General features: G+C 40.2%; 1 non-coding gene across 1 annotated transcript; it reads left to right on the plus strand.

The window, feature by feature from the left end:
• The first annotated feature begins 776 nt into the window (after window positions 1-776).
• TRNAF-GAA (transfer RNA phenylalanine (anticodon GAA)) lies at window positions 777-848 on the plus strand. Its single transcript has one exon. It is a non-coding gene; the product is annotated as a tRNA-Phe (tRNA).
• Window positions 849-16,806: the final 15,958 nt, after the last annotated feature.

Genomic DNA, 16,806 nt, shown 5'->3' on the forward strand with positions numbered 1-16,806 from the left:
ATTTTCTGTAACCCTCGTGAAAAGCTGATTTTGTTGAACATTAATAATAATAAAACCCCTCACAAGCAGACAGATGCAACCCACGTCAATGATAATCAGTATGCTTATTATCTCCTAGAATAGAGATGGAAGAAAGTGAAAATTGAAAGAATTTCACATTTTTTGGCATCTTGAAAATTCTGGATCCTTCCTTATTCTAAGGATTCCAAAATAGGACTAGCCCAGAAAAAAATTCACCCCTGCCTTTTGCAAGCACTAAAAGCTCTCTGGACTCCAAGCTTGGAAATGTGATCAAAATGAATGTCATTATCGTAATAGTTCTGTGTATATATATATATATTTTTTTTTTTTCCTGGATTTTTTCTTTTCATGGTGTTTTTGGATGGTGGTGGTGGTTTAGTTGCTAAGTTGTGTCCAAATCTTGTGACCCAGGGACTGTAGCCCACCAGGCTCCTCTGTCCATGGGATTTCTCAGGAAAGAATATGGAGTGGGTTGCCATTTCCTTCTCCAGAGGATCTTTCCAACCCAAGGATCAAACCTGTGTCTCCTGAATTGCAGGTGGTCTCTTATATTGTAGACAGATTCTTTACCACTGAACCATCAGGGATTCCTTGTTTTGGGGATAACAATAAAAATAAATACAGTGATGGACTTTTATGGACTGAATCGTGTCTTTTCAATATCTGTATGTTGAAACCTTAACCTCTAGTACCTCAGAATGTGACTCTACTTGGAGATAGGGCCATTAAAGGGGTAATTAAGTTAAAATGGGGCTTCCCTGGTGGCTCAGATGGTAAAGCATCTGCCTGAAATGCAAGAGACCCAGGTTCAATCCCTGGGTTGGGAAGATCCCCTGGAGAAGGAAATGGCAATCCACTCTAGTATGCTTGCCTGAAAAATCCCATGGATGGAGAAGCCTGGCAGGCTACATTTCCATGTGGTCGCAAAGAGTCAGACATGACTGAGCGACTTCACTTTCACTTAAGTTAAAATGAGGCTCTTAGGGTGGGTCCTAATCCAATCTGACTGGTGTCCTTATGAGAAGATGCAGAGGTACCAAGGATGGGAATTCACAAAGAAGAAACCATGTGAGGACAAAAGGAGAAGACAGCCATCTTGAGGCCAAGGAGAGTGGCCACAGAAGAAACCTTACCAGCTGACATTGATCTTGGACTTCCATCCTCCACAAATTGAGAACATACATTCCTGTTGTTTAAGCCACACAGTCTATGACATTTTGTTATATTATGACAGCTCTAGCAAAGCAATGCATGTGCTATGCCACAAAGATTAGTATTTCCATCTGTTCCACATAATAGCAAAAAGTGGAAGGTTAAATATTTTCGAAGACCTTCTTAGGCATTTTCCTATGATAATTCTTCCTGCATCTGAGAAGAGGTTGGCTAAATCAACTAATATTCCTAAAGTGTGGTACCACAAGTCTTTGTCCATTTTATCCATGTATTTAATAATTTACAGAAGTTCTGCCTGTGAAAGGAATTGGAAGCACCCAGATTTTCTCTGGAATGATGATGTTTCCTGCTCTATAGCAATTCTGTTGGGAAAAGAATAAAAGCTAGTCCTTCTGGCCTTAAAAGAGAAAATAAAAGTTATTACCAGATGTCTTTACTGTCAATTATCTAAAATATATAGAGGAGAAGCTCAAACAGCCTCTTTCAATTTCTGGAAAAAAGAAGTTGACCACATCATATCTGCAAGGTTCTACTGTGGATGCACTTAATTTTCCCCTGTCTATCTCTCCTGAGGCTGGAAGCCTTATCAGCTCAGATATTTGAAACAAAAAAACAAAACCTCTCTAGCAAAAGACTGAAAAACCATGGCTAGAAACAGGTGCTTTTATTTGATATGCTTACTAGTAGGAAATAAAGAGATCTTGTTTTTCACTGACTTCCATCTCTTCTTATTATGTTCTGAATGTTTTGATAAAGAACCAGTTAATTAATTTGGACCTGATAAAAAAAAGACAGACATTATTCCTGCTGCTGCTGCTAAGTCACTTCAGTCGTGTCCGACTCTGTGCGACCCCATAGACGGAAGCCCACCAGGCTCCCCCTTTCCTGGGATTCTCCAGCCAGGAACACTGGAGTGGGTTGCCATTTCCTTCTCCAATATGTGAAAGTGAAAAGTGAAAGTAAAGTTGCTCAGTCGTGTCTGACCCTTAGCGACCCCACAGACTGCAGCCTACCAGGCTCCTCCATCTATGGGATTTTCTAGGCAAGAGTAATGGAGTGGCTTGCCATTGCCTTGCCTTAGCCAAAGATCCAAGAAACAAGTAGGAATTGTAAACAACTACTGAGAATGAGGAGAGATGGACCAACTCAGTGTTTGAAGTAGAATGGAGAAGGTTTGAAATGGTTGTTTTGATGCAGAAGAGGTGTGGTCAGAGAACAATGAAAAGATTGTCCAACTGAAGAAGGTCCAACTGAAGGTGGGAGCAAAACTTTTAGTGACACTGAGTCAACCTTAATACTTCTGAATTCTGTCTCCCTTACCCCACCCCATCTCCTATCTTCTACCTCCAAGCAGTCACCAAGACCTTCCCTTCCTAGTATTTTCATGGCTCTCAAATGTGTGGCCTTTTCTGGTTTCCAGCTGCCATTTTCTCCTCTAGGGTGGAGGCAGTGGTCCAGCAGCTGAGTCCAAACTGAATTCATATTCTGATGGCAATACTTACCACATGTGCAATCTTGGGCAAGTTACTTCAACTTCTTAGGAATAATTAGGGAAATACTAATCTAATCTACCTTAAAGCATTATTATGAAGATTAAATAGAATTGCTGTAAAATGCTTGGCAGATATAAATTTATTATTAGCTATTATTTAGGACTATAGTGAAAAATAACCAACACAAGAAAAGTTAAGACACTTCTCCTTCAAGCTTTGCCTCTTTTCAATCCATAGTATATCCTGTAGCCAGGATGAGCTTTCTGAATACAGAGTATATTGAGACACTTTTCTACTTAAAACCATTAATTGACTCATCATAAGTGTAAATAATGAATTTTGATAGTGTAAACAAAATCTTTCCTGATCTGGCTCCAGCTTAAACCTCTAACATGATCTTTCCCTGTTTCAGTCTCCGTAGTCTCTCTATTTTGTGCAGGAGCCATATTAATTCACATCATTTATTGAATGTTTTGTGTTCTTTCTTCCTTTTGAAGTTGACCATCTGCCACTGACTTTGCCTCAAACCGTCTCCTTCTTTCTCCTAGTTCCTTAGCCTACGACTCAGTGCAGAGACTGCTTCCATGAGGAAGGCTTCCCTGACCTCAGTATTAAGATCAGCTGTCCCTTGGGACTTCCTTGGTGGTCCAGTAGTTAAGAATATACCTTGCAGTGGAGGGGACATGGGTTAGATCCCTGGTGGGGGAACTAAGATCCCAAAGCTCGCACGCCACAACTAGAGAGCCCATGCACTGCAACGGAAGGATCCTGAATGACACAATGAAGATCCTGATGCAGCCAAATTAATTAATTAACTTTTAAAAAGTTCAGCTGTCCCTCTTAGGTACCATGGCCCACTCTCTGTCTCCTCACTGCTTGCCCGGTACAACTGAACTGTGGTCGTCAATTACACTCGCTGCTTTCTCAGTTGGAATGTAAATTTCAGGAGAGCTAGGACCAAGTACTCTGGCATCCCAAGATTCTGGCACTGAAGACCATTTAACCATGACAGCTATTCTTAGGAGAAGTAGAACTATAGTGCTGTTTGTTGTTGTTGTTTAGCCACTAAGTCATGTCCAACCCTTTTGGAACCCCAAGGACTGTAGCCCTCCAGGTTCCTCTGTCCATGGGAGTTCCCAGGCAAGGATACTGGAGTGGGTTGCCATTTCCTTCTGCAGGGGGTCTTCCTGACCCAGGGATCGAACCAGCATTTCCTGTATTGGCAGGCAGATTCTTAACCACTGAGCCACCAAGGAGTCCCGTAGTTATGTTAATAAGTGACAAAACAGACAAAGGACAAGATGACAAATACTTCATGATTTCACTCATGTGTGGAATCCATATGATAGATCATACATATACATAAAAAATAAAACAAAGTCACAGATACAGAGGTCAGACTAGTGGTTACTGGAGAAGGGAGTTGGGGGATGGGTGAAAAGGATGAAGGAGGTCATCTGTATGGTAATGGGTGGTAACTTGTAGAAGTGTAGCGGTGATCAGTTAAGGTGTACATAGATATCAAACTGTAATACAGTACTCCTAAAAATTATATAAGAAAATACATAAATAGATGAAGATATTCTTGGAAACTTGACTGTCCTAACTAACTTCTAAGAAATGATATTAAGATATCTCAAAAAAGAAAGTGTTGACTGAGGGGAGAAATTTAGCATAGGAACATGGAAAACACCAGTCAGAGAAGCAGAACAGTTTCTGCACAGATGTAATAATGCTACAGGTCAAAAATCCAAAAAGCAGATTTGTCTGACAATCTATCTTCATGGTGGAGGTGATGACATTTGAATAAAAAAATATCCAGCTGATTTCTTATGATCTGATATTGTGTTAAGACTATGTATGTACATATGGGTCGCCTAACAGAGTCTCTGACTGGCTTTTTACTTCTGCTGCACAGAACAAACTGAAAAGAAAAAGGCACAGTAGGTAATATGGATTTGAGTCTCTGGTGGATTTGGTTACAAAGAGACCGTCTCTGAGGGACTGATCAGGTCTGGACACCATGGACTTCGTGGATTTGCCAAGTTAAGATGGAACTTTGGAAATTTGTGGCCACACCAGAAGACTATCCCTCGTTGAGGCCCCCTGAGGTGGCCACACCAGAAGACTATCCCTCGTTGAGGCCCCCTGAGGTGACCACCACAGCTTTGGGTGTTTTGTCTGTGGCCTTCTCTGTGGTTGCGTTATTATATCTAATGGCATAATGTTCCCATTATCCACTATCCATTGTAAAACCACACAATTAGTTAATAAAACAGTAATGAATTTTTCTGAACTATATATTAGTCGATGCCTATTAAAAAGGCAAAAATTACTTCTCAGAGTCTTTATGCTTTTCAAGTGTAACTGACTTTATACCACCAGTTTGGTTTTTTTTTTTTTTTTTTTATGTTTTGGATGGTCAGCTTTCATTACATTTTTGTTATTCATTTATTCTCTCTGAGATCAATGAAACATTATTTTCAAAATTTTCTTTCTCATTGTATTGAGGAATAACTTGCAAGCATTTTTGATAGAGAAAATTACTTTAAACAGTTAGTTTTCTGAAGATTTCAGTGTTACTGGCAAGTAGACAGAAATTCAAATGATGTGAAGGGAAAACCTCATTTCTTTCTAAATTTCTCACTGATTGTTCGAGTCCATTTTTATGGGATTACTTTCTTTCAGGTTACCCTTTTTTTACCCAAACTTATTATTCAAACTTGTGAAAAGTGAAAGTGTTAGTCGCTCAGTCATGTCCAATTCTTTGCGGTCCCATGGACTGTAGCCCACGAGGCTCCTCTGTCCATGGGATTCTTCAGGCAAGAATACTAGAGTGGGTTGCCATTCCCTTCTCCAAGGGATCTTCCTGACCCAGGGCTCAAACCGGCATTTCCTGCATTGCAGGTGGATTCTTTAACGTCTGAGTCACCATTCAAACTTATGTATGACTTAAAGCTACATTCAGTTCAGTTCAGTTCAGTCACTCAGTCGTGTCCGACTCTCCGCGACCCCATGAATCACAGCACGCCAGGCCTCCCTGTCCATCACCAACTCCCGAAGTTCACTCAAACTCATGTCCACAGAGTCGGTGATGCCATCCAGCCATCTCATTCTCCGTCGTCCCCTTCTCCTCCCGCCCCCAACCTTTCCCAGCATCAGAGTCTTTTCCAGTGAGTCAACTCGTCGCATGAGGTGGCCAAAGTATTGCAGTTTCAGCTTTAGCATCAGTCCCTCCAATGAACATCCAGGATTGATCTCCTTTAGAATGGACTGGTTGGATCTCCTTGCAGTCCAAGGGACTCTCAAGAGTCTTCTCCAACACCACAGTTCAAAAGCTTCGATTCTTCGGCGATCAGCTTTCTTCACAGTCCAACCCTCACATCCATACATGACCACGGGAAAAACCATTGCCTTGACTAGATGGACCTTGGTTGGCAAAGTAATGTCTCTGCTTTTTAATATACTATCAAGGTTGGTCATAACTTTCCTTCCAAGGAGCAAGCGTCTTTTAATTTCATGGCTGCAATCAGCATCTGCAGTGATTTTGGAGCCCCAAAAAATAAAGTCTGACACTGTTTCCACTGTTTCCATCTATTTCCCATGAAGTGATGGGACCAGATGCCATGATCTTTGTTTTCTGAATGTTGAGCTTCAAAGCTACATAAGACCACATAATTTGTAAATCTTACAACAAGGTGTTGTTTGAAGACTTGCTCCACCTTTTTAATTACAACTAATAACAGTAGTCTTTTTGGGCTCCAAAATCACTGCAGATGCTGATGGCAGCCATGAAAATAAAAGACGCTTACTCCTTGGAAGGAAAGTTATGACCAACCTAGATAGCATATTAAAAAGCAGAGACATTACTTTGCCAACTAAGGTCTGTCTAGTCAAGGCTATGGTTTTTCCCGTGGTCATGTATGGATGTGAGAGTTGGACTGTGAAGAAAGCTGATTGCCGAAGAATTGATGCTTTTGAACTGTGGTGCTGGAGAAGACTCTTGAGAGTCCCTTGGACTGCAAGGAGATCCAACCAGTCCATTCTAAAGGAGATCATTCCTGGGTGTTCATTGGAAGCACTGATGCTAAAGCTGAAACTGCAATACTTTGGCCACCTCATGCGACGAGTTGACTCACTGGAAAAGAGTCTGTGCAGGAGGGATTGGGGGTGAGAGGGATTGGGTTTGGGAGGAGACGGAGAATGAGATGGCTGGATGGCATCACCGACTCGATAGACATGAGTTTGAATGAACTCCGGGAGTTGGTGATGGACAGGGAGGCCTGGCGTGCTGTGATTCATGGGGTCGCAAAGAGTCGGACACGACTGAGTGACTGAACTGAACTGAACACCAATGCCTTCATTTCACAAAGTTGAATGTGAAATGAAGAATCACTTAGAAGGCTTAGAAAACCCAGATTTCTGGACCCTACACCTAGAACTTCTATTCAGTAAGAACTGAAAAATAGCATTTCTTACAAATCACTGGGTGATCTTGATGCTACAGGTCTGGGACCATACTTTCACATTTATTTTTTACTTCTGATGGACAGAAATTTAATCAAAGGCTAAAAACCATCCAGAGCCTCCTTTTTTGTTCTCTTAAGCTTCTGATTTCACTGTATGCTTGGAGGTGAATACTGGGTCACTGTTTCAAATCTCCAAAGATGCTTGAAGTTTTCAGGGGTGAATTTTACCAATCATCATTTCATTTTTAGCAACAAACTACTAGCTGCTGCTTATAAACTATAAAATGGCTTATTCTCACTATGGGTTTCCTTGGCGCTGTCATCTGAGTCTATTCAGTAAGCAGTGCTGCCACCTTCTGATTTTCAGTTGAAAACATACATTAAAAAGTTTTGCTCTTTGAATGAATTCTGTACTCAGCAAGTGTTTATTTCAGCATTATTTTCTTCATGAATTCTTTTCCTCCCTTGGGTTCTTATTTCAAATGCCTCTTTTGTTTCCTTTTATCACATTTATATGCAAAACCTTTGTGCTGTAATTACAGCCCCTCCATATTTTATAAACTATATCCCACTGAAACTCCCCTCCCTTGATGGGTCTGGAATCACATGCCAAAGGAAAATACTGAAGATTACAAAATTTCTTGTAAGTGGGTTGGTTTCCAAAAACTATTTCAAAAAAGAACTCCAAATCCAACACACAAAGTCTTTTTGTAAAAACTTATTTTTTTAAATCCTTTTGTTTTAGCTATTCATAGCCACATAACAGAGACTGTGGCCCCAAATGCCTCCTCCCATGTCTTATATTTTATAGAACCCAACTGTACTGAATAAAAACTGGGAGTGTACTTTCCTTCAGAGAGAGTAATAACCTATTAGAGCCATTGGAAGTAAAGAAAACCTAATCTAATCCAATGCCATGATTTTAACCGCATATAGAAAGGTCAAATGCTAACCAAAGGTAATACATATTTAGAGATAGAGCACCTTAAAACACAGGCCTAGAGGACTGAAAAGATTGAAAAGGCCATCTCTGGACCATTTTTGGTGAAAGATAACGGGACACGGTGACTGACCAAGCCTGGGTTATATGCTCATACCTGTGACCAAGTGTCAAGATGTCCTAACCAGGTGGGAGAAAAACCATGTCTTAGAAATAGCTGAGGGCCAGGACAAAGTAGCTCTCCTGAGCTTCCTCGCTAGCTCAGCAGATAAAGAATCCACCTGCAATGCAGGAGACATAGGAGATGAGGGTTTGATCCCTGGGTTGGGAAGATCTCCTGGAGGAGGAAATGGCAACCCACTCCAGGATTCTTGCCTGAAAAATTCCATGGGCAGAAGAACCTGGTAGGCTACAGTCCATGGGGTTGCAAAGAGTCAGACACGACAAAGCATGCACACACATGCCTGGGTTCACTAACTAAAAAAAGGCATCGGTGGGGCTCAGACTAGGTTTTGATTCAAAAGCCCTGGAGCTTTCAAAACTCTTCCACTGTCTAGGCTTAGGACTATAGGTACAGTATAAACACACGTCCTTGAAAGGAAAGTTCTGAGGTCCTGCTTCTTCTCCTCATGAATCTTCCAGTGGGATCAAGGGACCCTGATCTTCCTCCCCGCCTGCCTCCTAACTCACCACTCCTCTATGTTAGTTTCCTATTAGCCACTAAGTCTATCAAGAAACCACTGAGGGTAAGCCTGCTCCACATTGTGGTGTCAGACTTTTAAGAAGAGAGTGGAGAAGAGGGAAATGAGGAGACTGAAGATCAAGAGTGACTCCTACTTATATAACTGGCACTCCTGTATTAGCACAAACTAGTTCTTTGGTGATGGGCAAATTAAACTCTGTGTCTCAGTTTCACCATTGGAAACTGGATGTTAGACTTTTTGCTCTTAGCATTGGCTTGCTGATTAAATGAGGGTTTTAATCTTTTGAAATTAAGGGTTTTGTTTTCTTTGGATATATGCCCAGGAATGAAATTGTAAAACCATATGATAGTTCTATTTTTGGCTTATTGAAGAACCCTCATACCATATTCCAGAGTGGCTGCATCAATTTACATTTCCAACAAGAGTATACAAATATTCTATTTTCTCTATATCTTTGCCAACATTTATTATTTGTTGACTTTTGATGAGAACCATTTTGATAGGTGTGGGGTGTCTTATTGTGGCTTTGATTTGCATTTCTATGATGAATGGATGAAGAAAGAGTATATATACACATGTACACCTACATACATATACAATGGAATATTACTCAGCCATAAAAATGTGAAATTCTGCCATTTGTAACAACAAGAACAGACCTAGAAGTTATCATACTTATGAAAATAAGACAAACAGAGCAAAACAAATTCTGCATGTTATCATTTATATGTGGAATCTAAAAAATAAAACAAATGAATATAGTACAGACTCAGATAAAGAAACCAGACTAGTTGTTACCAGTGGTAAGAATGAAGAGAGTATGCAAAGGAAATATAGCCAGTATTTTATTATAACCTTAGATGAATTATAACATATAAAAATATTGAATCACTATGTTGTATACTTGAAACTAATATAATATTGTGAATCATCTGTACTTCAATCAAACGAAGTACACCTAAAAATTTGGAATACCAAAAGAAAAAAAAAGAAAGAAAACATAGATGAGTGTTTTACTTGAAGTGCTGGCCACAGTGATAGACAGATAATAGATGATACATAGCAATTCTTACTGCAATTATTTTTTGTTAGCATTATCACTTCAAAAAATCAGGTGTTCTGAGTCTGACATTCTATCTGCAGTACCATCTTACAGCTACTTCTGACCCCTACCTGTAGGAGGACTCTACTACAGAAGCCCTGAAAAATTTGGACTAAAAAAGTTGATAGAATTTGTGCAACCGTTGGGAAATAATGTCCTAGTTTTCCTAACAGTGAATATTTGATTGAAATTCTCCAATAGGAAAAATACTTTAAAAAACGACCCATGTCCATTTGCAAAGTGGCCAGTGGTTTGGGTACCATGTTGGCATAGGAACATGCTTGCCACTTAACTTATCCCAGAGCTCCTTTTAATTTTATCTTTTAAAAACAACCTGCTGGATCATACATGACATCTAATCCAGCCTTATTAAATAGAAACTAAATGAGCATTCGAGAAATTTAATTGAAAGTGATATTCAGAATGTTAATAAGCCCCTGGCCAGGAGGGAGATTGATGTTCCCAGCTACAAACACAGCCCAGAGGAAGAGTCCCTGAAGACTTTGTCACTAGAGGCAGGCTAAGCTTCTATTTGGTGATACTGCTGGCCTTGAAGGCTGGTTTCTACCAGCAATCCTAGCCATCCACCTGTTTCCCAGATTCCAGTGTAATCAGTCTTCCCTAGAGAGGATCCTGCCTATCAGCTCTGTAGCAAAGCAAGCACCTGGCCAAAAGCTCACTGTTGCTATTAGGAATGAAAAACAGTTTCTCTCAGTGAGCAAATAAAAAGGATGATGCTGGGAAATGGGGATTCACACCCTTGAATACCTTCCTCTTCCTCCTGGCTTTCTAGCCAAGAACATCACATATGTCCTTTGCAATAAGAAAAAATATCTTTCTGAAAACACACATAAAGTTAGACTACACATTATTCAAATTATATTTTTATATGCTGAAAAGAGGGTTTCTATTTCCAGACTTTATGACATTAGAGAATACTAACCATACTTTGTTTTTTGAGCACATTTTTACATGAACTATTTCCAGGAATACAATCATACTCTTGAATTTTTCTTTTCATAATTCAAAACACAGGTGATCTGCTTGCATCTAAAGTATGTCTGTGTGTGCGTGCATGCTCAGTCACTTTAGTCGTTTCTGACTCTTTGCAACCCTATGGACTGTAGCCTACCAGGCTCTTCTGTCCATGGGATTCTCCAGGCAAGAATACTGGAGTGGGTTGCCTAGCTCTCCTCCAGGGGATCTTCCCAACCCAGGGATAGAACCCTTATCTCCTCATTACAGGGGAATTCTTTACCACTGAGCCATCAGGGAAGACCCAAAATGTGTCCAGTTGTGGCTAAAATATGACTATTTTTAAAAATTTTATTAAAGTTTACTTGATTTAAAATTGTGTTAATTTCTACTGTATTGCCCAGTAAAGTGACTCACTTTTATATATATATATATGTTCTTTTTCATATTCTTTTCCATACTGGTTTATCACAAGATATTTAATAGGCTTCCTGTGTGATTCAGTAGGACCTTGCTGTTTATCTAATATATAATACCTTGCATCTGCTAATCTCACAGTCCATCCCTACCCCACCCCCAACCATGGCAACCATAAGTCTGTTCTCTAGATCTGTGAGTCTATTTCTGTTTCATAGATATGTTCATTTGTGTCATATTTTAGATTCCACAGATAATTGATATTACAGAGTATTTGTCTTTCTCTTTCTGACTTTTTTTACTTAATATGATAATCTCTAGGTCCATCCATGTTGCTGTAAATGACATATTCATTATTTTTAATGGCTGAGTAATATTCCATTATACATACATATATACCACGTCTTCTTTCTCCATTCATCTGTCAACAGACTTTTAAGTTGTTTCCATGTCTTGGCTATTGAAAACAAGACAAAACATTGCCTTCAGAGGCATAATGGTTTCCATTGTTGTTTCTGAAACAATAATGTCTCACTATACTCATTTTCCATTTGCCTATAATTGAAATTAAAAATAATTCAGAGCCAAAAATAAAGCAAAGTAAAATTTTCCTGTAGTTGAGGAAACAAATGTTTTCATATAGACAAAAGCAAAGATAATGATGAAATACAACTGCTGATTGGAAGGCAGTGACACTAGGTTAAACTTCAGATGTTTATTTACCACTGACTTTTAGAAACCTGCATTTGGTCTGCAAAGGAGGGGTTGAAAATATCCAAAATAGATGAAAGTGTGAATCTTATAAAAAGTTGAAGAACCGAGTATTAAAAAGCACAAACTGCTCTCTCATGCTTACTGCCCAGGGGGCCTGAATATTGACTTAAGAAAATTTTGGCTCTTCTGAACCACTTGGCTGGTTAGCTTAGCTTTTCCCTAATGAATTGTATCCTATAGAATTTTTCTGAAACCACGTTTATTTAATTATAGACTGGATGTCCTAAAAGATAAAAAGACTATCTTCTTATTTGTCATGTTGGTTTACTGCTGCTGCTAAGTCGCTTCAGTCATGTCCGACTCTATGAGACCCTATAGACGGCAGCCCACCAGGCTTCCCCATTGCTGGGATTCTCCAGGCAAGAATACTGGAGTGGGTTGCCATTTCCTTCGAGAAGCAAAAAAGTGTTACATAGTAGTTATGAGCACATACTCTGGAGAATGACTTTGGATAAAATCTCTTCTCCAACCTTTACTAGCCAAACAAACAAACCTTGAAAGTAGTTTGTTCTTCTTTAAAAGATAGATCATATATATCCCAGAATATATTAAAGGATAAGTTAAGTAACACACATCAAAACATCTAGTGCAGTATACTGCACTGATACCTGAGCATATGGTAATGCTCAGGTACTGTTAGCCATCTTTACTATCTTCATCATCATCCTATCTTCCTATCGTGAGCTCAGACTCTCTTCTATTAAAGATGCAGAACTATTGAAAAAGCAGTGGCATCACTGGATGTAGTCTTTGAATCCTGGAAAGTGTGTGGAAGGATCTAAAGGGGTGGGAGGCTGGAGGGTGGTGATATGGGAGACAGGGAGATCACATGGGAGACCATTCTATTAGCTTGAGCAGGTGAGAGCTTGTAAAACAGAAGCTGTGAGGATGGAAAGGAATGGGAAATGGGTACAAGAAAGATGCAAAATGAAAATTGGAAGGACTTAGGACAAGTCTGAATGTGGACAAATGAGGGTGATTGGGGAGTTAGAGATAGCTTGGCTTTCCAACTTACATGACTTGGTAGAAAGTAGAGTTATGTATCAACACAAGTAGAGAGTACATCCTGTATTTCTCATTCACTATGGCCATGACCCCCTGTCTAGATTCATCACTCCTGTTGGCCTATCCTTCTATATGAATATTCAGAGGGAGAATTGTCTATGGGCTAAAGTCTGTTGATTCTAGTATGCAAATAATTACCATTATTGCTGTGAGAAGTGTAGTCATTAGCAATTCATTTGTTTGGACATGACATATTAAGTCATTAACTAATGCCTACCATAAATGTACTTGTAGTTCTCTTCCCGAGGCTTTGTAAATTTCTATTTGGAAAAGATGGAGAAATGAACAAATGAAAAAGCAGTCAAAGAAAAGAAAGGCATGGTGAGATCAAAGAGGGAGGAGTGGTGAGATCAGGTCCCGCTTCTCAACTAGGATCAATAAGACACAGTCATTGCCCCACAAGCCTTCAACCATGACCACCATCAATAGGAAAAATAGATTATGTGCTTCAACCCTCTGGGTCACCTTACTCTGAGCTGATGACTCTTTATTTTTTTTCACTTTATATTTTGGAACCAGCAGGGTTGAATGGAATCAAAGTTTCACTGAATTGACTGACAGAAGCCTTGTCTAGCCTTGGTCCAAAACAAAAGAAGTCAATGCAGCTTGGTTTTGGTGCTGGAAAGTAAAGGTGTTAGTCTGTCAGTCATGTCCAACTTTGTGACTCCGTAGACTGTAGCTCACCAGGCTCCTCTGTCCATGGAATTCTCCAGGCAAGAATACAGGAGTGGGTAGCCATTCCCTTCTCCAGGGAATATTCCTGACCCAAGGATTGAACTTGGGTGTTCTGCACCATAGGCAAATTATTTACTATCTGAGCCACCAGGGAAGCCCCATCTCTTCAAATATCACCATTCCCTTCCTTAAACCTTTTTCTTAACTCCTTACCCCCAGGCTTCCAGCGAGGCTCGATAATCCCCCTAAAGGTGCCAGCTGACAAGATTAAACATATGCCAAGAACTTGAATTTTAAAAAGTTCTCTTGAAAATGAAAAAACTTGAAAGATTCAAAGGAATGCTAAGCTTTGAAGTAGGAATGTTGTCTTGTGGATCTTGCAGATTTGATGGTCAGAAACCCTGCCCACGTGGTGTGGGAAGCTGCCTAACATTAAAATTAGCCTAAAGAACTAGAGGATATCTTTGCCAGGAATCTTGCTGAAAATCTTGCTGATTTTCCACTTGTGTCCCACAAACATGCATACAAAACATGCCCACCCCTGATTTAATCACCCGTTGTTTGAGTCTGACTAACAAACATTTCTTATCTCCAGTATGGCATATATCATACTGGACTAAAATTGGTTGTTTAATTTTCTTCCTCATCTGATGTGCATTCATTCTCTGTGTACCTTCTAGTCAACATAACACAGTTCCTAGAAAAAAGAAGGCCTTCATGGTAGGCATGGTCTACTTACTCGATTGTTTTAAAACCTGGGTTTTCCTTTTTGTTAGGATACTAACTAGTTAAATAATCAGAAAGTTTCCAGACTTCTCAAGGCCTGTGTTTAAAATGGGGTGATATTCTTTCCATTGCTCAGATCCTGAGTTCTCCTCTCCCTAAAATGCAATTGAGAAGCATCTATAAATATCATCATGCCAGTGTAAGAATTTTTAATTATTAGTCTTGTTAAACATGCTGCAGTGCTAATCCAGAGCAATATATCCTTCAGGCTGCTCCTCTCCATGTTCAGAGTCTTTAGGATATCCTCATTCTACAATTCTGTCTAGGCCTTTCTCTTGGTGAAGTACCATCTATAGTATTACCTTAGCTTCTTTGTGTAAGAGAAATGAGAGAAACAGCATTTGTAGTTATTGATACCTCAGGCTTCACAGATAGCTCGTGGGTAAAGAATCTGCCTACCAATGTAGGAGATGCAGGAGATGTGGGTTTGATCCCTGGGTCAGGAAGATCCTCTGGAGGTGGGCATGGCAACCCACTCCAGTATTCCTGCCTGGAAAATCCAATGGACAAAGAAGCCTGGCAACCGACAGGCCGTGGGGCTGCAGAGTCAGACATGACTGAAGCAACTGAGCACACATGTACACATGTAACCATGCATTATTCTTTGTGTTTTGCATAAGCGGTCTTATTTTACTTTCTCAGCTGTACTGTGAAGTAGTTGCTATTAACCCATTTTTCAAAGGAGAGAGCTGAGGTTTAGAGAAATTAAGTAACTTGCCAAAAGGCACCCAGATAAGTAGTGACAGATTCCAAAATGGAGCTTTAAATTGTTCTGGATTCAGATCATTGGATATTCTCTCCATCCCACTGTTGTTTTCTAAACTGAGAGTTACTGGATTTCCAAGGTGATATTTTGTTCTTTAGTCTGTCTCTGGAATTATCAGGTGCTGCCAACCAAGGTCCATCTAGTCAAGGCAATGGTTTTTCCCGTGGTCATGTATGGATGTAAGAGTTGGACTGTGAAGAAGGCTGATCGCCGAAGAATTGATGCTTTTGAACTGTGGTGTTGGAGAAGACTCTTGAGAGTTCCTTGAACTGCAAGGAGATCCAACCAGTCCATTCTAAAGGAGATGAATCCTGGGTGTTCATTGGAAGAACTGATGCTAAAGCTGAAACTCCAATACTTTGGCCACCTCATGCGACGAGTTGACTCACTGGAAAAGACTCTGATGCTAGGAAAGTTTGGGGGCGGGAGGAGAAGGGGACGACAGAGAATGAGATGGCTGGATGGCATCACCAACTCTGTGGACATGAGTTTGAGTGAACTCCGGGAGTTGGTGATGGACAGGGAGGCCTGGCGTGCTGTGATTCATGGGGTCGCGGAGAGTCGGACACGACTGAGCGACTGAACTGAACTGAGTGGGAAGGAATTAGTAAGTCCTTCCCTATCAAGACCAAATTTGTTCGTTGTAATATAAACATGCTTATGTAAGTCAAGGCAATGCCTGTCTTAGGCACCTCTGGGCAAGGTGTACCAGTAGAACCAGAGTCCTAGCCAAGGACACCAGAGGCAAGATTCACATTAGGTGATGGAGAAAAACAGGCTAAGAAGAGCCATATCAAAACGAGCAGATTTTTTTCAGCCAGTTACAGTTCTCTGCAATCTCACAACTGTGCTTTCAAATACTGGCAAGACAAGAGGAGACAGTCTATTCAAATATCGCCAACTGAAAAGGATACAAACTTGCACATACCCAAATTAAAAATTAAAATTGACATCATTCCAAATGCCTAATTCAGGAACAGCAAGATCTGTTTTGGAAGCTGTCAGCTTTGACATCAGCATCTTTTGTTTATTAGGAAGGCCCTTGCTCCTTTTCAGAGCATCTTCTCAGTGATTACAGAAGATAAATAGGGCAGGCATCAGAGAATTGTGGAATGAACATATGCCCACTGGAGGCAATCTAGTCTAACTTTTAGTATATGCATGAAAAAACCAGAGTACAAGGAGAAACAAGAACAGTTTCACCTAGGACACTGCAAACTATCAAAGCAGAATAGGATGGTTTGTGCTGTGTAACATATAACCCCAACAGTGGGTTTAGCCTTTAAAAGTATTCCTTGCTTATACAATTCTGCTGCAATTTGGGCAGCTTGCCAGGGTAGTTGTTTTTCATGGCGTGATTTTCTTCTAACACATGACTTTATAGACTTCTGCTGTTTTCCATCTTGTGGCTTCATCATCCCCACATGTGCCTTTTGGAATCTCTGT

This window comes from Moschus berezovskii, chromosome 2 (assembly GCF_049115385.1).
Source record: "Moschus berezovskii isolate FMDL1 chromosome 2, NW_MosBer_1.0, whole genome shotgun sequence".
Lineage (NCBI taxonomy): Eukaryota > Metazoa > Chordata > Mammalia > Artiodactyla > Moschidae > Moschus > Moschus berezovskii.